The 21,443-nt window shown below is 34.9% G+C and overlaps 1 long non-coding RNA gene across 1 annotated transcript in view; it reads right to left on the reverse strand.

Moving 5' to 3' along the window:
* Positions 1 to 880: 880 nt before the first annotated feature.
* LOC143663640 (uncharacterized) overlaps positions 881 to 21,443 on the reverse strand; it is a 52,783-nt gene continuing 32,220 nt past the window's right edge. The window contains exons 2-3 of the long non-coding RNA XR_013166087.1: positions 2,026 to 2,099; positions 881 to 957 (exon numbers count right to left, since the gene is read on the reverse strand). This is a non-coding gene — a long non-coding RNA (uncharacterized LOC143663640). The remainder of the gene's footprint in view (positions 958 to 2,025; positions 2,100 to 21,443) is intronic.

Raw genomic sequence — 21,443 nt, forward strand, 5'->3', positions numbered from 1 at the left:
TCTAGAGAAACAGAATCAACAGGGAATACTTGCAAATTAAAAATTTATAAAAGTGTGTCACGTGACGGTGGGAACGCAGAGTCCAAAATCTGCAGGGCAGGCTGTGAAGCTGACAATTCCGATGGAGGGTCTGGACGAACTCCACAGAAGAGGCTAGCCAGCCAAAGCAGGAAGAGAGCCTGTCTCTTCTGAATCTCCTTAAAAGGCTTCCAGTGATTAGACTGAGCATCACTCATTGCAGAAGACACTCCCCTTGGCTGATTACAAATAGAATCAGCTGTAGATGCAGCTGAGATGATTATAATCTAATCCTATGAAATGTCCTCATTGCAACAGACAGGACAGCACTTGCCCAACCTGACAGACAGGTACCACAACTTGGCCAAGTTGACACATGACCCTGACCATGACAGAAGCTGTTACAGGAAAACACACACACATACAAGTTTGCACGCTGTTACCACTGAGCATTCATATTCTTCAGTTTCCTTTGTACTCGAGCATGATCATCTGTTATTTTATAAAAACTAATCAGGCTTTTTACTATTTTTCTTAACAATGAAACTAACCTTCATCATTCTCCTCAATCATTCTCCATGTGACAATTGTACACTCAACAGAACTACAATAACTTAGAAATATTAGCCCAGTTGGGTCTAGCACACACGGCAAAGGGGGTGGTACCTACTGCTAAAGGACAAAGGCAAATTCATTCCCGAGTATTTTTATTAAGTTACTTAAGAATTCGTTAAAGAAAGATATATAAAAAGCTATGAAAACTAGTAAATATAATGCATTATTAAAATACTTTCATATGTGATCTTTCTCCACTGTTCCATACATTTCCGCATTCCCACAATTGCAACCACATTCGTCCTTACTTACTTTCTTAGGTTCAAATACTGAAGTCTTAAGATCGTTATCTCCTTAAATCCAGCAACTTCTGTCTCATGTATCCTGGCAATAAAATATTGAAGAAATAAAATATTTCTTCTGTCTCATGTATCTTCCCAATGTAATCATCCTTGACTATTTCTTCTCTGTCTACAAAAATATTTTACTATTTTCCATCTTTCAAAAGAACACTTCTTATATCACCTGTTCCTTTCTAGTTACCTTTTACTGTCTCTTTTTTTCTCTTTATCATCCAAACTGTTTATAAAAGTGATTAGCACTCATTTCTGTCCTTCCTTTTGCTCTCCAATGCATTCTAATTTAATTTATTTTCTTACCACCTCACTAAAATTGTTTCTGCCCTATCAGTAATAACTTACTAATTGCCAAGTCCAAAGGGCAGCTTTAATATTTAAGACTCTTGATCACAGTCTCCATTATAATACTCATATTAAAGGAGGACTAACTTTTACTAGAATTTTGTGATATGCAATGATTATACTTTTGTATTCATTATCTCTCTGAATTCTCACAATGACTCTGTGATGGGGTTATTATTACCCCCTTTTACTGACAAGAAAATTGGGGGTCAGAGAGATTATGTAAATTGCCAGGTTACACTGTTATGAAGCAGCAATGCCAGAGCACAGTCTAGATCTTCTTACTACCCGTTCCCTTATCTTTTGGGACATAACTCTCTTGTTTTCTCATTGATTCCACTGACTCTTCCATTTAGTCTTCTTCCTGGATTACTCTCTTCCGTTCACCACTCAATCACTGCTTCTCAATCTTGTTTGTGAGGTAGAATTAAAAGTATTTTTAAGACTACAGAGATTATGACCTCATCCCCTAGCCAGTGAATAAGAATATCTGGAGTTGGAGCCAAAGAATCTGTATTTTAAACTTTCACACTGATTTATGTATACAGTATAATTTGAGAGCCTCTGCTATACTATATCATTAATGAGTTCATCTAGTCTCAGAATTATACATACCAACGATAAACAGATATAGCCAAATGTATATTACCTGGGAAAATGTCTCAACTTTATCCTCCTGCCTCTGAAATCTGGACTCAAATATCCTTTCGCCTGTTGGACAACTCCATCTGTATGTACTGTAAAAAGTTACCTTTCGCTTCATGCCTCCACATAAGCCTGCAGATATGGTCACTCTGTCTCTAACTTCTTAGATTATTCCTTTGCCTGAAAGATTATATTTTAGATTCTTAATATGGCATGCAAAACCCACAATAATCTGTCTGTACCAATATTCTAGAGTTTTTTCTCAGTAGTCCATAAGCCCCAATGTATTCTTCACCTTGTAGAGTACCTGTAGCTCCTTCACTATGCACATACAGTTCCTTGCTTCTTGGTTCTTTGCTCTGATGCTTATCTAGTATGCTTGTCCATAACCTGTCTTACTCCTTACAGAATTTTATAGGTATCCAATTATCAAAGACTGAATCATGTCTCCCACAAAAGGCATCTTCAGGTCCTAATCCCTGGCCCCATGGATATGAAACCATTTGTAAATAAGTCTTTAGAAGATGCTGTTGTTTAAGGAGTGCCCAAACTGAATGAAGCTACATAATCCAACATGATTGTAATCCTTATAAGCAAAGTGTATTAGACATGGAGAAAGTAGAAGCCATGGGGCAGAAATTGGAAGTCAGTGGAACCTGTAACAGAAAAGGAAAGTCACAGCTATGTGTGCTGCCACGTGATTGAAAAGCCAAGAACCATGGATTTTCTGCAGCTACCACCAGCATGCCATGGTCTTCTGGAAGAAAATATCACCTTGCTGACACTTCAATTGTAGATTTTGTCTCAAAATCATGAACCAGTAAATTCCCATTATTTGAACCAACCCACTGTATGGTATTTGTTTTAGCAACCAGAAAATTAATTTATCATTCTTCTAGGAATTCTCTATTGCAATCCTCTCTTCTACTAGCTGCTCATTTGGGATTAAAAATGTCCCTTATCTACATGCTCATAATACACTGTGCATGCATTTGTATAGTATTTATAATATTATATGATGATCTATTTTATACCAGATGAATAGATTAGGTTTCAAGTGCAGAAATAAAACTTATTCAACACTGTATCCCCAACAGCTCAGCGTTCTGAGCAGATAGTGGGTATAAGTATTTTGAATATATAAATGAATATATAAATACTGTTATAATAATAATAACAATAGCTTCTGTTTATGGAATGCTTCAAAAGTGCCAACCATTGGATAACTATTTTTTCTGATCATTACTAGAAATCTACAAGGAAGATATCATTCCTATTTTTAAGGAAAGAAAGGGAGCCTCAAAGAGGTTAAGGAAGGTTTTTCAGGATTTCATAGGTATTGTGTGGCGGAGTCAAGATTTGAACCCATGTGTATGGGTTCACACCATTTCTTTGACTACCTGATAGAATTCCTTAGTATATGTGGCTCAGCTATTCCGATCAGCATTCCAGGTCCTACCAGTGTTTGAGCTCCACTATGAGTGTGGGCTCTTTGATGTCCTGAGCCCCATAAAAATCTCCTGTCAGTCTCTTCTTTGAGAACCCCAGTGCAAAAATATTAGCTCATTGGGGCTATGGTGCTACTAATTTCTGTTTTGTCTGCTGCTGCATTGTACCCATATGATGAGATCTCCTAGCACATTATGGCTGACTGAAACCAAGCCAGAACAGCTCAAGCCAATGTTTGTTGGTTTACTGATTTCCTTATGAGTGGTTAAACATTGACTTAGGTAAATTTTTCAGGCTCATTTCAGCAAGTCCCTGCCTTATTCTCCTTTCCCACTAAGCTGTATAGCCAAGTTCCCAATGACATTGAACACACTGCAACTATTACAAGCTAAGTTCTTGAGGAGGAGGACAAATATGATTTAGTATGGCAGATGATACAATACCATAGAAAAAGTATGTATGACGGCTAAGAGAATACTGAGAAATAAGCCTCTGTCTTTCTACTGAAAGAGCATCAAGGACATACCCATAGATTAGGTGATTTTGAGCTGGGTCTAAGTTAATAAATGCAGGTACTTTTAGTTTCAGGAAAATTTGGGTCATACCAGAAATGATGTATTTTCTTTTACAAACCAGCTAGATGAGTTATTTGCTGTATAGTCATTTTTCTTAAAAATAAAACATCCTTGAAACCATGATTATTTATCTATCATTCATTTATAGTTTGAAAGAATGCTTAAGTAGTTGACACATAGTTGACAGCATTGAACAATTCCTGAAGCACCATCAATACTGTTGTATTTTACTGCATTTGAACTTAAGTGCTACCATCTTTATAGTGGTAATATTATTCACACTGCATACTATATGAATATTGCTCCTTGAAGTTAGATGATACAGTAGTCCTGGGTAAAAGCAATTAATAGACAAATTTATGGAGCAACAAGTATATATCCATTCCTGGGCTAGGTCTCCTAGGTCTTTGGGGACATTGAAACAAACATGAGATCTGCTTTTCTGAAATCAAGAATTCTAAGGCAAGGTGCAGAAAAATAACTTACACATGTGTCTGACACAGGGTAATGCACAGCATTAAATAAATAAATGCTAAATTGTTAGGCATAAGGGAAATTTTTGGAGAGCAAAAGTTAATGTAAACCAGAATATAGTGGAAAGTCTGTTGAAAGCAGAATAGTGTGGATGATCAAGGACAATAGCTGAGTAATGCAGCACAAACTAAGGCATGGTAAATGGAAGTATATAATGCCGAAATGTAGAGAAGAGTTCAGAAAATCTCTCAAACTATTTGTGGTCAGCAGAGAATGCTGAAAAATGTTCAATCCACCAATCAGGACTAAGGAGATCAGCATTCTGTTTGCTTGTTTATGAGTTGTTTTTTGCCACTATTTAGTATTGTATTATCTCATAAACAGTGTTCAGAATTGGAGGAAGAACTGCTACCCATGGGCATCAAGGCAAACCAAGTAACCATTTATAAGGAGCAGTTAGTTCCTTTCTTCCTGGCCTTGATTTTATTTACTCAATTAATTATTTAATCTTAACAAGGACAGGCCTCCCTGTGCTCTCCTCATCCCTTTGAAGTCATCAGCAGTGAAGGGAGGCAATGCAGTAAGTGCATGGAGGACTAAATAAGAGGATCGTGGGTAACTGTTATTTTAAATACCATGAACATAACAGCAGCAGCTCAGTAATAATAAAGAAGTAATTTATATTGAGCACATCTTATGAAAAGTTATTATGTGAAGAATGATGATCAGACAGACATAGAGGAAGATGATCTGGGTTTCAATATTAGTAGACATAGTATTAAAAGAGAGAGTAATGTTTTCCCAGGAAGACTTTAAAATAAAAAGGAATGGTTATTCATCCATCAAGAACATTTGTAGATGGAGTCTATGTGCAGCCTGGGGCTATGGATTCAAATACTCTCTTGTAGAAGATTATCACTGGGATTTTTAATATATACATTGGAATTCCTAGAGATTTGATTCCTAGAATAACATCATATGCTGTTTGGATAGTACTTCACATCATGATGCTGTTTTCTTTGTGAGGTGGATGTTTTACTTTCAATTTTTCAGTGGACTCAATACAAGCTGAAAGTTTATGGGAACTAGCCAAGGTTGCACAGCTAATTGCAGAGTAGAATGTAAAACTAGGCTTTTTGATGCCAAAGTCAATGCTTTTAATTGCATCCTTGCCAGGAAAGACATTTAAAGATATTCTATAATGACCCTTCAGTTATTGCTGAAAAAATAGATAGTTAAAATAGAGCCAAAATAGTTTAAATTACAAATGTTTACTAAGAGTAGGATTTGAATTTCCCGTCTTCCATACAAGTACTAACCACCACCCTCTTAAACACTCCTTTACATATAAAAGGAAGAATGAGTGAGTGCTTGCACGTGCACCCTCCCCTACCTCACAGAGTCAGCAGCAGGGATAGAAAGGGTGATCTCCTTCTTTTGTTTTTTGTCCTTTGGTGAAAAGACAAAATATTAAAGTCTAAGAATTCATGGCCCTACCCTCATTTCCTTTCTTCCAAAGATGTGATTTTTGTTTGTGCTGATAGCCCCCCAGGTTGTTGCTGATAGCAGTAATGAAGTCAGAGGGACTTGGAAAAAACAAGACAAGGGCAATTGACCAACATTTCCATTAGAAGCAGCCTAGAGTTGCTTATGGAAGGCAACAAGATTAAAAAGGCTGGAGGAAGAGGTGGGTGAAAGAGTGGGGAATGAAGCAGGAGAGGGGATCAAGCTGTATTAGGAGTGAGGGGATAGAAATGGAGAAATAATGATTTTCTAAAGCAATTGCTATGACAAGAAGGAATCTGGGAAGAAAAATGTCTATTTAAGATATGTAATGGAGTTTACCTGGTTTGGGTGATATAATTCCTCACCTTTCTTCTTGATCCCCTGCCACCTTTGCAAGGGAATTCAGTGAAGTTCTGCATTACTCTGCAATGCTTTTGAAGCCAGGATTTCTGGTTTACCACTCCACACTTCAAAATTAACTTCACAATAAAATTTATACTTCTTCCTTGGTCTAGAGGACCACCATTATTTAGACAAAATCCAACCGTTCTCACTTCCTTCTAGTGGGCTTTGTGCTATGTGTGCCATATACAAGGAATCACTTTAAGTTCCATAAGCATTCTGATGTTTCTTCATGTGTATGGTTTTTGTATATATCATATCTGAATCCTTTTTTTTATTTGGCTTTTCTTTAGATCTAAGGATTTTAACCTTCACATTGAAACTTGAATATCACCTATGTCCTCTTTCCTGTATTCCCAAGGTACAAGGTACAAGAATTTCCTCCCACCTTTGCACAGTTAAGGATTTGGAGCATACCTTCGTCATGGTACATACCACAGTATTGTTCAAAGGTTGAGTTCTTACCTGTTTTCTGTTGGTTTTTATACATTATGTACATTTGCACATATTGTCTCTGTATCCTGTATCCTTTCCCTTTAGCTTTTTTTGCCTAAAGTAACACCTGGCATATAGAAGGTACTAATTAAAATTTTGTTGAATGAAATTGAATTTGATTTGTGGTCAAATTTCTTAAAAAAGTGACCTGATAGTACTGCATGGATTAAATCAATATATTTCAAGAAAAAGAACAGTCATGCATCACACACCTTCTCTGGTGCATTTTCCTTCATTCTTTCATCAATGCAAATGTGTTTATACAATGGTTATAGGATTCTTTTAAATATACTCCCTTGTTATCTGCCATGGAAGGTGGCCTGCACAAGTCTTGATAAAAGTCAAGTCTTTCTTGGGGGGTGGGGGGTGCCACCAAATGGGGCTAGAGAAGAAGGAAAGGGAGCTGGAAGGCCCCAGGTTAAGGGATACTGAGTATTACATGGGTGATGAAGAAAGTGAATGAAAGCACAAATATCTTTGGACCATTCCTGACTCCTAAATTACAACTTTTATAGATACTTAAATTGTCCTTGCTGTATTCTTTGTTTCATGTGATGGCAAAGACCAAATCATTCATTTGTTTTAACTCCTACCATCTACTCTCTTGAAAGAGGTGAAGACTAGTACCTATGAACAATTAAGGGGAAAACGGAAGTTTGTGTGGTATGTTAGACAGAAAGAATGGAAGATTATTATCACATTTAGTGCCTCCATTTAGCCTGGTTTATGTAGTTGTAAATCCATTTTTGTATTAACTGCCTGCAGCAACCCCTTTCTTCATGAGGGTTTTCCCTTTACAGATGTTTTCCAGGGTCCACTTAAAAGGTCAACTTAAAATTTAATTCCTAACAATTGACTCCTTTTGTGATGTTTGAGGGACATTTACCTTTATTTTCCAAAAAATGGAAAAAAAAAAAGTTTTTTGGCCTCACTGCTGACCTGTTGGTTTTGTGATCCCAAAGTTAGAAAGCAGTAAAAAGTAGTATAATGCCTGTGTATTTTATTCAGTATCATTTCTATCAGGACATTTCTATAGGTAACCAAAAACTTATTTATAATATGGAAGAAACTGCAGCATGAACCTCACAGTTGTTATAAAAGAACAAAACAGCCTAGGAATAGTCATTGACACAAGAAAATTATACTTTTCTGTCATTTCCTCAGCCAAGATCTTATGCTTTGAAAGTTGCCCTCATTACTTAGAGGAATCCTCTGTTGTAAATTTGCTAAAAGAAGATAAAATTGATCCTGGAGGCTTTTTTTTTTTCATGTTTGATATTTTATTAGGTAATAGAATGACTTTTTGTTGTTGCTGCTGTTCTTTGGTCTCTGATGGCGGTAGCAGTTCTCTCACTTTCAGTTTAAGAATAATTGAACTTGAGATTAGCTGCACACAGTTGCTGGTAAATCTTGCCATGTGTTGCCTAAAAACAAATTCTTACTTCAGTTTGAATAGCACCTTCCATATCACTGCCCCAAATTGCTTCACAGTAATATATCATCAATATTTCACAACATGACATCTCTGAGCATCAGAGTCAATGATTCAGCTATCACTGCAAATAATCTAGAGAAGCAACAAACAGAGGAAAGTAGGTCTTTTTATCATACAGTGGTATAGATTTAATAATTTCCAAATGTTTTACTCTTACAGCATATTTAGAAGAACAATCTGGCACAAAGTTGCAAAACTGATTCAGGGCACCATTATTATTTGCACCAGTAAATCCAAATCAAACACAAATAAGCAAACCCTTATTGTTCATATAGGGCTAAACCTGTCATTTCATTTAGGATGTGTGCTTTGAGTACTGTATATGAAATATCTTAAAAATTAAGAACAAAAATTTACTTTATTTGAAAAATTAATTATGAGGTAAATGCCTAATTACCACCTAAGAATGCAACTTGCTCAAACTAGGAACAAGGACGTACTCTTGAGTTCCTTTTTTCCACTTCCCCAACTTATTCAGTTCCATCTCAATGTTTGTAGAGTCTTTATTATTTCTTCCCATCTTATTGTCATAAGCATAGTCCAGGTCTTCATTTTTCACTTGAGTTGTCTCAGCATTTTTCTGACTGCTGTTCTTGAATTTAGTTTTGCCTTAAAATCCTACCTTAAACCACCCCATATATTCCTCAAAGCAAGAATCAGAGTGAATTTTCTATAATGGGAACAGACAATGTCTTTTTCCAGCTAAAAATACTCTTGAATGACTCTCCATAAATTTCAGAATGTTTAAAATCCTCGGCATAGCATGTAAAACCTTTCATGGACTGATCCCTAAGTGTATTTCCATCTATATCTCTTTTTATTTACAAGATCAAAATCCACATTGCCTGGATTCTTGTCCTTGAACTCCTTGTACTTCCCCGAATATGTCTCTTCATTTTCTCTCTCATTTCTGGAATTTTAAACTCATGGAGTCTCTTGCCAAATATATAGAATTGTCTGCTTACTTGGATTTCTCCTTTATTACGACAAGACCTGTCACATTAAATCTCTAGTGTCTGATACTTGATACTTAATTCCTCACTCCTGAATTGAATATAATTAATATGAAGCATAAAACACCCATGCACTCATATCTCCTATTTGCTGTCAAAGATACACATGGTCTCCAATCTCAAAAAAATTAATTTTTAACATTTTAGAAGAATCATACATCACTTTTATAATCTGTTGAAAGCTATAGAACCTCTTGGAAGAATAAAATGCACAGACTATGCCACACAAAAATTTCCTTATGGATTCAGAGGGTTCATAATGCCTTAAATTCAATTTATGGTTTAGTAGCTAAAAATCTCTGCTCTAAGTCATTCTTAAAGTATGTTTACCACTGGGGAATTTATTCATTGAAGTGACTTGCTTGACTCCTTGACCTACCACAATTTAGAAAAGCATAAAATCTCAGGATGAGCAAACTGTCTAAATATTATTTATTCCAATTTCATATCTAATACATGAAGCATCTCTAAATGCCTATATCACAGGCTTTCCTCTTCAATGCCTAAATACTGGTATCCAATGACAGTGGAGTCTCTACTTCCTATGTCTTACTATTTCTATTTTGAGTGGTCTTGATTTTTAAAAAGCTATCTGAGATTTCTGGTTTGAACTCTGAGATGAAAAGAGCTTGGAAGTCATCATAGTTTTCCTTATAACAAGAAAAATAGAATAGACAAAGTAAAAATCAATGACTTTTCTTAGACTCATCAGAGAACTGAGATTGCAAGGTAAACTGTATCCCTGAAACCAGAAGAGACAGATACAGCCAGAGAGTCACAGCTGAGATCTGCTTAACTGGAACAGGTGTCACTGAGCCACACTGGTGGAAACACTCAAATGATAATTTCGATGAATTTCTGGAAGCTGACTATAGACTACCATGAGAGTGAGAGACTTGTGGGAACCACAGTCTTGGGGCAGTGGGAGGGAACACAATTCCCCGAGTTTTACCCCCAGGGATCCCACAAGTTCCTCATGGTGAAGATCTGAGAAAGATGCCCCTTGAGGTTCCAGCAGGGGGTGAGGAAGAGTAAACATTGTCAAGCACACCCAGAGACATGTCTATGGCAAAGACTTGCTGACCAGAGAAAAAGAATTTCTGGAGACTTATTCAATAGGAAGAAAAGGCGTTACTTCCACTCCAACTCCTCTTTAGCTTTCCTGTTTCATGTCAGGGGATAAAATCACAGTCAACAGAGGTTAGAGCTTTAAGAATTAGATTGAGAACACTTCGTCAGGGAAGGCAATAGGGACTAGGGAGTAATGGACTGTACCACTGGAGAAACACAGAGGCTAAGACTCACTAAAAGACTGAGATTTAATCAGAAAATTATAGAATGGTCCATTTTCCTACACCTTACCAACATGGCTCTAGTAAAATAATACTGAGTCCCAGCTTGAAGTGCTACAGAGACACAGGTTCTCACTGAAAAGAAACACTTACAGAAACCTAAGACAACAGGGAGGATAAAACCAGAGATAGTAGAGGAAATTGAAGTCTTTGACATCTATAGATAACACAAACATGAAGCACAGCCCAATTCTTAGTGAGATTAACACAAATACTTATATTAAATGCCTAATTAGCTCAGTTCCTATTTCTTAGTTCAATACATCTGGCTTTCAACAAATTATTACAACTCACGCCAAAAAGCAAAACAAACATAATCTTAGGAGACAAAGAAAGCATCAAAACCAAACTCAAATGTGACACAGATGTTGTATAATCACACAGGGAATTAAAAATAACTGTGAATAATAGGTTAAGCATTCTAATTGAAAACGGGCACAACATGCAAGAACAGAGGTGTAATGTAAGCAGAGATGAAGACCCTAAGAAAATTTTTTAAAATGCCATAATAAAGTGAAGATTTTCTTCAATGACTCGTCAGTAGATTCATCAAGACCAAACAAATAATACATCAATAGAAATTTCCCAAACTAAAATGCAAAGAAAAAAAGGAAAAAGAAGGAAAACAAAACACAGAAAGAACAGCACATCCAAGAATTGTGGGACAATTTCAAAGGGGTAACATAAGTGTAGCTGGAATACCAAAAGAAGAATAAAGAAAGTATGGGGAAGAAATATTGAAGTGATAATGGATGAGAACTTTCCAAAATTAACAACAGAAAACAAATCACAGATCCAGGAAGCTTAGTGAACATTATAAACAACAAAAAGGCAAATCAAATAAAAAGCTATCTAGGCATATGTATTAGTTAGGGTTCTCTAGAGAAACAGAATCAACAGGGAACACTCACAAATATAAAATTTATAAAAGTGTCTCACATGACTGTGGGAATGCAGAGTCCAAAATCTGCAGGGCAGGCTGTGAAGCCGACAATTCCGATGGAGGGTCCGGATGAACTTCACAGGAGAGGCTCGCCAGCTGAAGCAGGAATAGAGCCTGTCTCTTCTGAATCCTCCTTAAAAGGCTTCCCATGATTAGATTTAGCATCATTCATTGCAGAAGACACTCCCCTTGGCTGATTACAAATGGAATCAGCTGTGGATGCAGCTGCCATGATCATGATCTAATTCTATGAAATGTTCTCATTGCAACAGACAGGCCAGCACTTGCCCAACCAGACAAACAGGTACCACCACTTGGCCAAGTTGACACATGAACCTGACCATGACAGCATATCATATCCAAATAACAGAAAACCAAAAGTAAAAAGAAAATCTTCAAAGATACTAAAGGGGAAAATAAAAACACCTTACCTGTAGGGGAATAAAGATAAGAATTGCAGCAGAAGTTTTGTAAGAAACCAGGCAAGAAAGAAAATAGGGGAGTGGCATTTTTAAACTATTGAAAGAAAAAACAAACAAACAAAAAAGCCACTCTGTATTTTGTGAAATCACCCTTGAAAAATAAAACACAAATAAAGACTTCATAAGAAAAATAAAAACTGGAAGAATTCATCCCTAGCAAATGTTGTTTACAAGAAATGATAAAATGTGTTTTTCAAGCAGAAAAAAAATAATATAGATTGTAAATTGGTGTCTATGTCAAGAATGGAAAAGTTTCTGAGAAGGAATAAATTAAGGGAGAAATAAAATATTTAACATTTTTTAATTTTAATTGATCTAAAAGAAAACTGTTTTTAAAAATAGTAATAATAACAATATAGATCATGATTATAGAAAATAAAAAGTGAAATGAATGAAGGCAATATCACAAAGAATGTGAGGAAAAATTTGAGAGTAATAATTTAAAAGGTAACTGAAGTACAGCTAAAGGTGTATGGTATAGTGTTATTTAAAGATTAAATTAAATTATTTAGACTCTTTATTGCAAATTCCAGGGCAACATAATTTCTAATAGATACAATTTATTTATGCAAATAAATATATAATTAAGAAAATGAGAATAAATGATATGCTAAGAGGGAGTATAACATAAGATCTTATAGATGCTCATTTAAAACTAGAGATGCAAAAAAAGAAGGGAAAATAAACAGGAAATGCCAGAAATAGTAAATAGTTAAACTTATGTTAGGTATTAACTCAATTATATCAATAAGCCCTAAAAATATGAATGATCTAAATACAGCAGTTAAGAGTTTGTCAGATATTTGCAATTATAAGACACAACTATGTGTTATCTACAAGAAACCTACTTTACATATAAAGATATGAATAAATTAAAAGTAAAGGAATGTAGAAAGATATCACACACTAACACTATCCAAAAAAATCAAACTGGGGTATCTATACTTATTTCAGACAAGAAGACTTCAGAACAAAGAAAATAATGGGATAAAAAGTGGCAGTTATACTGATAAATAGCTCAATTCTCCAGGAAGATACAACAATTCAAAATGTCTGTGAACCTAATATCTAATCATAAAAATACATGAAACAAAAACTGATGGACCTATGGGAAAAATAGACAAATCTGTTATTATATTTGAAGACATCAATAACCCTCTCTCAGTAATTGATATATCAAGCAAAGAGAAAAGCAGTAAGGATACATTTGATTTGAACAGAGCTTCAAGTAACTTGATCTACATGGCATGTAAGCTTGATCTAAATCGCATTTATAGAATATTCCATCACTAACAATATATTACATATCCTTCTCAAACTCACATGGAACAGTCATCAAAATAGACCACATTCTGAGCCATAAAACGCACCTTAAAAAACTGGAAAAGATATATAGAAATCATTCAAGTATGTTCTCACACCACAATGGAGTTAATCTATAAATCAATAGCAAAAGGGCAGCTAAAAAATCACCAAGTAATTGGAAAATTAAGGATACACTCCTTAATAAAACATGGGTCAAAGAAGAAGTCTCAAGAGAAATTTAAAAAATATTGTGAATGACGTGCAAATGAAAATACAACTTAACAATATTGGTAGTATGCATTGAAAACAGTGCCTTAAGGGTAAATATGCACATATGTTGAAAAGAAGAAAGATCTAAAATTAATAATGTAAATCATAGAAAGTAGAAAAAATCAAATATATTGAAAACAGGAAAAGAGGAGAGGAAATAAATGAAATAAAAATTTGTTCTTCAAGAAGAACAATAAAATTTGATAATACTTTTAGGTTAAAAAATAGAGAAAATATGAACTACCAATATTAGAAAATAAAGAAGGAATATCACTACTAATCACAAAGACTATACAAAGTTTGGAAAGGAATACTACAAGCATTATGTCCACAAATTTGAAAAGATAGGTGAAATTGAAATAGACCAAATTTTTTGAAATATAGAAACTGTTAAGCCACCTCAAAGAGAAGTAGATAGCATGAATATCTCTACATCTATTAAAGACATTGAATCTATAATTAAAAAAATTCCAAGAAAGAAAACACCAATCTCTTTGGTTTCATTGTTGAACTATACCAAACATTTACAGATGAAATAATAACAAATCTTCGTAAACTTTTCCAGAAAATAAAAGAAGGGGAACCATTTCCTAATTTCTTCTATGAGGCCAGCATTACCTAAATAAAAAAAAAAGCAGAAAAAACATTACAAGAAAGAAAAACTACAGACCAACATCTCTCATAAAATTGAAACAAAAAGCCTCAATAAAACATTAACAAATCAGATCCAACAATATATATACCATGACCAAGTCAGGCTTCCCTCTGGTGTGCAAGATAGATGCAATGGTCAAGTATCAATGAATGTAATCTACCATATCAGCAAGCTATAGAAGAAAAAGCCAATGCTTACACCAATTGTTTCAGAGAAAGCATTTGAAAAAAAAAAAAAACAAAAAGAGCAATCATTCAGGAAAAATCTCAGTAAACTATAAAATAAGGGGAAATCCTTCAACTTGATAAAGGACATTTACAAAAACCTACAGCTAAAGCGCACTTACTATACACTTTCCCCTTAAGTTTGGAACAGTCAAGAATACCCTTTCAACCAATCTTAACATCATACTGAAAGTCTTAACTATTATAATAAGAAAAGAAAAGAATATAAAATGTACACAAGTTGGAAAGGAATAAACAGAACTTTCTTTATTCATACACAGATGACATGATCATTAATGTAGAAAAACAACAACAACAGTGATTTATAAAAATGTCTTGGAGTTAACAAGTGAGTTCAGTAAGACTGCAGGCTATAAAATGAATATAAAAATGACTATTTCTTTCTTATATACCAGCAATTACACCAAAGTATTGAGATATGATATTTAACAAAATACAGCACCATCAACAAAAGAACCAAAAAAAAGAAATAGTGTTTTGTAGTCAACCCACCACCAAAAACAAAGCTTTTTTTTGTGTGTTGAGACTGATGATGTCACACAAAATGGTATAAAGTTTTTATATTATATGGTGAGGCTCTCTGAGGAGAGCAGGACAGGTGTCCTAAAGCAGGTCCAAAAATGTCTTCAGAGAGTAAGGAAAGGAAATTTGCTTTTTAAAATAGAAATTAGAGGATGAGGCTGTTATAAAGTTATTTCATCTGTGGACAGGTCTTATTTGCTTTGAATCTCCCACCAGCAACAAGGAATGTTACGTTCAGAGTTTCTTATCAGCTTTCCCAGATGTGGAGTAGAAGAGGAAGAGGGAAAGGTAAGGTTTAAAAGCTCTCAGCAATGAAACACCAATAATGGAGTCAGATTTTTAAATTACAAAATATGCATAGAATCTTTATGCAGGAAACTACAAAATACAGGTGCAAGAAGTCAAAATATATTTAAAATAAAGAGACATATTCCATGTTCATGGATTGGAAGACAATATTGTTAAGATGCCAAATCATCTCAACTTAGTCACAGATTCAAATGCAACTCTAATAAAAATTCCAGAAAGAATTTGGCAAATATTGACAATCTATTTCTAAAATTTATGTGTAAAGACAAAAGACTAGCATAGTATTAAAGAAGATGAGCAAAGTTGGAAGACTCACATTATTAGGCTTCAAGATCTATTATAATGCTATGGTAATTAAGACATCACAGTATTGGTGAAAGAATAGACCCAAATAGCAGTGGAATAGAACAGAGAGCCGAGAAATAGACTCACACAATGATTTTTGACAAAGGCGCAATGAAGAGTCGTGGAGAAAGAATTGTCTTTTCAACAAACAGGGCTGGAACAATTTTATGTTTATATGTAATATATGATGCTAGATACAAAACTTATACCTTACACAGAAGTAAACACAGATCCAAATGAAAAATGCAAAAGGATAAAAGGTGTAGAAGAAAATTGGAGAAAATTGGCAAGACTTTAGGCTTGTTATTGATAAAAGCATGATCCATGAAAGAGAATTTGAGATGTTGGACTTTACTAAAATGAAAAAAACTTCTGTTCTGCAAAAGACACTGTTAAGAGAATGAAAAGGCAAGCCACTGACTGGGAGAAAATATTTGCAGAACACACATCTGATAAAGGACTGTTATCCAAAATGCAAAACAAAAGAAAACAAAAAAATACAACTATTAAAACTCAACAATAAGAAAATGACCCAATTAAAAAATGGGCAAACCTTCAAAAAAGATGCCTCACCAAAAGGGGTGAACAGATGGCAAATAATTATACAAAAAAGATACTCAAGATAATGTATTACTACAGAAATGCAAATTTTAAAATGAGACACCACTGCACACCTACATGTGTGAATAGCTAAAATAAAAATTCTGATGATAATAATTGCTGGAGAAGATGTGAAATCTCACTAATTGCTGATGGGAATAAAACATATATATATGAGGGTGTGGAAAAATCCCAGCATGAAATATAAAACTTGACAAAGGAATATGTCTTTATGATAAAGGTATGAACCAACCTCACTGAAGATGGAGGATGAGGAGATGGTGCTGACCTAAGTAACTTCGGAAATGAGCGAAGTCTTTAAAACCAAAGACAAAGGAACTGTAGTTGATAAAATTGCTTCCCACAGGTGAACAGGTTAATGATTTAACAAGTATATAAATGGATGATAGATCATGAGAACTAGGTTTCCACTATTGGAATGGGAAGTTGGAAATAAGCAAAAGAAGAAGGCTTCAATGATCCATATGGTAATGCACTAGTGTTGAAGACATTTAGGCAAAATCAAGTTTTGGCTTAGTGTAGATGCATAGAAATATTTATAGATATGGACATATTTATGGGTTGGTATACATTCATACATTTCCTTTTTCTGTCAGCACAGAGTTGCAAAAGGAGTGACACCTCTGTAGCAATGATCACCCAGATCTTGGCTTCCAATAATATTCTCCCTTGAAGTGAACCAGGGCTCCTTAGAAAAATTACTGATTTATGACTAGATGAGGAAATATACAAGGTGAACCTGAAGCAACCTGTCGTGGAAGAAATTAAGAAAGTGCTGAACATGCATACACATACATACACAGACCCTGATGATGGTTATGTCAAAGGGATATGGTAGTCTGAAAGAGCGCCCACTTCCAAAGCTGAAATAGTTCAAGTAAGACAATAAATAAAATAGTATTGTATTATAAACCAAAATATAAAATAACTATCTATATGCCCATACTCATATAAATAAATGATTGAATAAACAAGCAAAGTATATGGGAAAAAAGAGACAAATTTCTCATGCAGAAAAATTGCAAATAATCTACATACATACTCTACTCTCGAGGAGATAGCACATAACTTCCCAATCTTATTGAGGGCTGCATATAGTGACTTCCTTCCATAGTGTACAGTACAGATGTGGAAGGGAAGGAATTACTTTACATTGAGAAACCTGACAGCACTACTGCAACCAGAGATGGGTGATCAAGTTTAATATCAACAGTTATGCCATGTGGGTATAGATATCCTTGATATGATGTGATGAGAATAGCTCTTTGCCTCTGTGTTTCATTCCTGAAACCCATAACTTCATTCTAATCATGAGAAAAATGTCAGACAAACCCCAATTGACAGACATTCTAAAAACCCCATCTGACCAATACATCTCAAAAGTATCAAGGTCATCAAAAATAAGTAATGAGAAGTTGTCACAGCCAAGAGGAACCAAGAAGATTTCACAACTAAATCGATATGGTTTCCTGAATGAAACCCTGGGCGAAAGGGGATGGATTTTAGGGAAAAAACAGGAAAATCTGAATAAAATATGGACTTTTATAATAATGTATTAATGTCTGTTAATTAATTATGACAAATGATAGATGTGATTACTAGGGAAAACAAAATAGTACATGTGAGCTCTCTGTACTATTTTTGTAATTTTTCTGTAAATCTAAAATTTTAAAGAAAAAAGCTTAATTTCAAAAGTTATCTAATATGGTAAATTTCAAAATCACATGGAAATATCATCTATGGTTGAATACACTCATAAGTTTTTCCTTGCTAGTAAAATATTAAGTACAGCGTAATTAGTATTTTTCTCATGCTCTTCTCAATTTGTTGTGATAAACTTGGCTGAAAGATAAATAATGCTGTTATTTCTTTTCATTGGATGATGTGCTTTTAGCAGATTAGAATTAGATGTCTGAATTGTTGTCAATCCCTCTTTTATATCCTGAATTAGTGCCAGTACTGTGATTTTTATATTAAAATGGATCTGTGGATGTATAATCCCTATAAGGTTAGGCAATTCATTGTATGTTTTCTTAATATCACAATTTAATATTCATATATTTCATCACTTCAGGCAGTTATTTTCTCCTTTCAATTCCTCCGGGATTTGGTTCCTGTCTTTGTTACATCATTTACTAAAGTGTGCTGCATGTGTCCAAGTTATTTTCCAAATAGTTTTCTATTAAAATCAAACATGAGATCCTTGAAAGTATCTTTTTTTTTAGTTAGCTACTGCACTGGTTTGAAAATATTATGTGCCCAGAAAGGCCATGTTCTTTTAATCCATTCCTGTTGGTGTAGACCTATTGTGGGTGGGACATTTTGGTGAGGTTATTTTAATTGAGATGTGACCCACCCAATTCAAAGTGGGTCTTAATCCTTTATTGGAGTCCTTTATGAGAAGATAAAGCACAGAGAAGCTTGGAGAGAGAGCTCAGAGGGAAACTCTGGAGAGAGAGTTTATAGAGGGAGAAAAGTCCTGGGAGAAGCAAGCAAGGGTCCACAGAAACCAAAGAAAGCCAGGACCTGAAAGCAATAAAACCCATGAAAGAAGGATCAACAGACACTGTGTGCCTTTCCATGTAATAGAGGGAATCTCAGATGCCATCAGTCTTTCTTCAGAGAAGGTATTGTCAAGTTAATGCCTTAATTGAGACATTTTCATGGTCTTAGAACTGTAAATTTGTAAACAAACACATTCCCACTGTAAAAGTCAACCCATTTCTGGCTTATTGCATTCCAGCAACTTTAACAACTGAAACAGCTATTATTAAAAAAAATTCATCTAACAAACCATCCCAATATTCAATGACATACAACAATAAGCATTTATTTATTGATGAGATGAATGGGTTTGTGGAGGTCAGTTGACCTAACCTGAGCTCAATAGGGGGTATCTCATCTCCACGGATTTCTTATCATTTAACTGGGATCAGAACACTAATATAGATAGTTCTTCTCATTTCATTGACCAGAGGTAAAAGAGAACAAGTGGAAACAGGAAAAGGCTGTTGATGGATAGGTGTGCAGTTACATACTGTCAATCTTGCCTCATTCTGTTGGCCAAATAAAAGCATTTAGCTGTTTCTAAAACCAACAGTGAAGGTATCTACAGCTGAAGGCCACTTTAAATTTGTGAAAGGATATGGTAACAGAGAGAAGGGAAAATTAAAACCAGAAAACACAGTTAACAGCAGTATGCTTTATACACATTTCTATCTTTTCATCTTAGAACAATGCTGAAGCATACTAAATATTCAATAAATATCTATTGAATGAAAGGATGGGTAAAATTTGCCTTTGTGAATAAACCACTTTCTGAGGTTCTTTGGTACAGAAAAATGAAAGTGTTTTTATCTTGCATGTAAGCTTTCAATGTTTTAGAAATACTCTAATATTGTCACATTATTAGAGTATTATATGTTTGTGATTTGCAATTCAGCAATTTTGTTGCTATGTATAAAATAAACTAAATTTCAAGTGTTTTGCTCATACTTTTTCTATGAGAGTATAGACATCTGTGTGAAAAGTATTTTTTTCTCATCCTTTTTAACCCAAATTCTTTATTCAGAAAGACTGTGTATAATCAGCTTTTGCATTTCCATTTCACAATTGTGTGCCCTCTTTTAACGTTTCTTGACCTTCTTTCTGAAAATTGTCTCACCATTGAGAAGGTGTCAATTATTTGAGGTCTGTGTCCTTACATTGCTTGCCACCTGAGAAATATTTTCTTAAGCTGTTTTTTTCTTTTTTTCTAAATTCAAGAAATATAGCACTCTTTTAATTTTCCCTGTGATATTAAATTTTCTCTGAATTGTGATTTTGGTAGAAAACTTATCACTGAAATCCAGTTAACACAGAAATATACTGGCACCCTCAGGCACTGACAAACAACAATACTAGGGCTTTTTAGATAATTTCTGATGAAGTATCATTGTTTGGGTTTAAAACAAACAAAGATGGAGGGCTAGAACAACAATCATACTTTTGCTAACTTAGTGGATACTGTATTGCATTACCTAGATCTTCCCTTCTGAGCTGAGGTCCAAGAGCTAGGTGAGTTTTTGACTGATGGTTCATAAATAAATCCCCTTCCAGGATTGTCCCCTGTGGAAGGGGGCTGCCCCACCAAATGCCCCTCTCCTGCCACAGGGGAATCCTGCATTCAGTGACTGTTCTGTAAATGGGTGGAAATGCCTGGCCCCTTAATTCAATCTGAGATGACTCTTATGGGTCATTCCTTTCAAGCTCACCGTCATTTCAATCCTGCTTCCTTTACCCTTTTACAGGTACTCTCCAGAGCATTCTTCAATATTCCTCCTGCACTTAAATCTCTATGTAGAGTAAAATTTCAGGGAACCTGATTGTGCTGGTTTGAAGCTGTTATGTACCTCAGAAAAGGCCACTTTCTTTTAATCCATTCCTGTGGGTAAAGACCTACGGTAGGAGAGACTTTGATTAGGTTGTTTCAATTGAGATGTAACCCACCTAATTCAAGGTGGGTCTTACTCCATTTTATGAGAGGACGAAGATCACAGAAAAAGCCCAGAGATTCTAGTGAGAATTACCCAGAGAAAGCTGAGAGAGAAAAGCCTTAGAAATGCTAAGAGAGAACCCACAGAAGCTCATAGAGGAGGCCTCTTGAACCACAATTGAAAGACAAGACCTGGGAGCAAAGAACTGGCAGATGCTGGCCACGTGACTTATTTGAAAGAAGAACCCTGGATGCCAGCAGTCTGTTTTCAGAGTCCAGTTATCCTCCTGTTGATGCTCTAATTTGGACATTTCCATAACATTAGAAGTGTAAATTTTAAGTTAATAAATCCACATTGTAAAATCCAATCCAGTTTTCATATATTGCATCCTGCAGCTTTAGCAAACTGAAACACTCCAACTGAAAGCATAATTCAACTCAACTGGTGCATCTTTGTGCCCTCTCTTTCCTTTCTTTATGTCATATTTATAATACAAGGTGGCATATGTACTCTAGAGAACCACTTAATTGAAGAGTTTCTAACCTTATGCAAAAAAGTGTAAATATTCACTGACACAACAGAGAATAATTA

Source organism: Tamandua tetradactyla, chromosome 19, assembly GCF_023851605.1.
Source record: "Tamandua tetradactyla isolate mTamTet1 chromosome 19, mTamTet1.pri, whole genome shotgun sequence".
Classification (NCBI taxonomy): domain Eukaryota; kingdom Metazoa; phylum Chordata; class Mammalia; order Pilosa; family Myrmecophagidae; genus Tamandua; species Tamandua tetradactyla.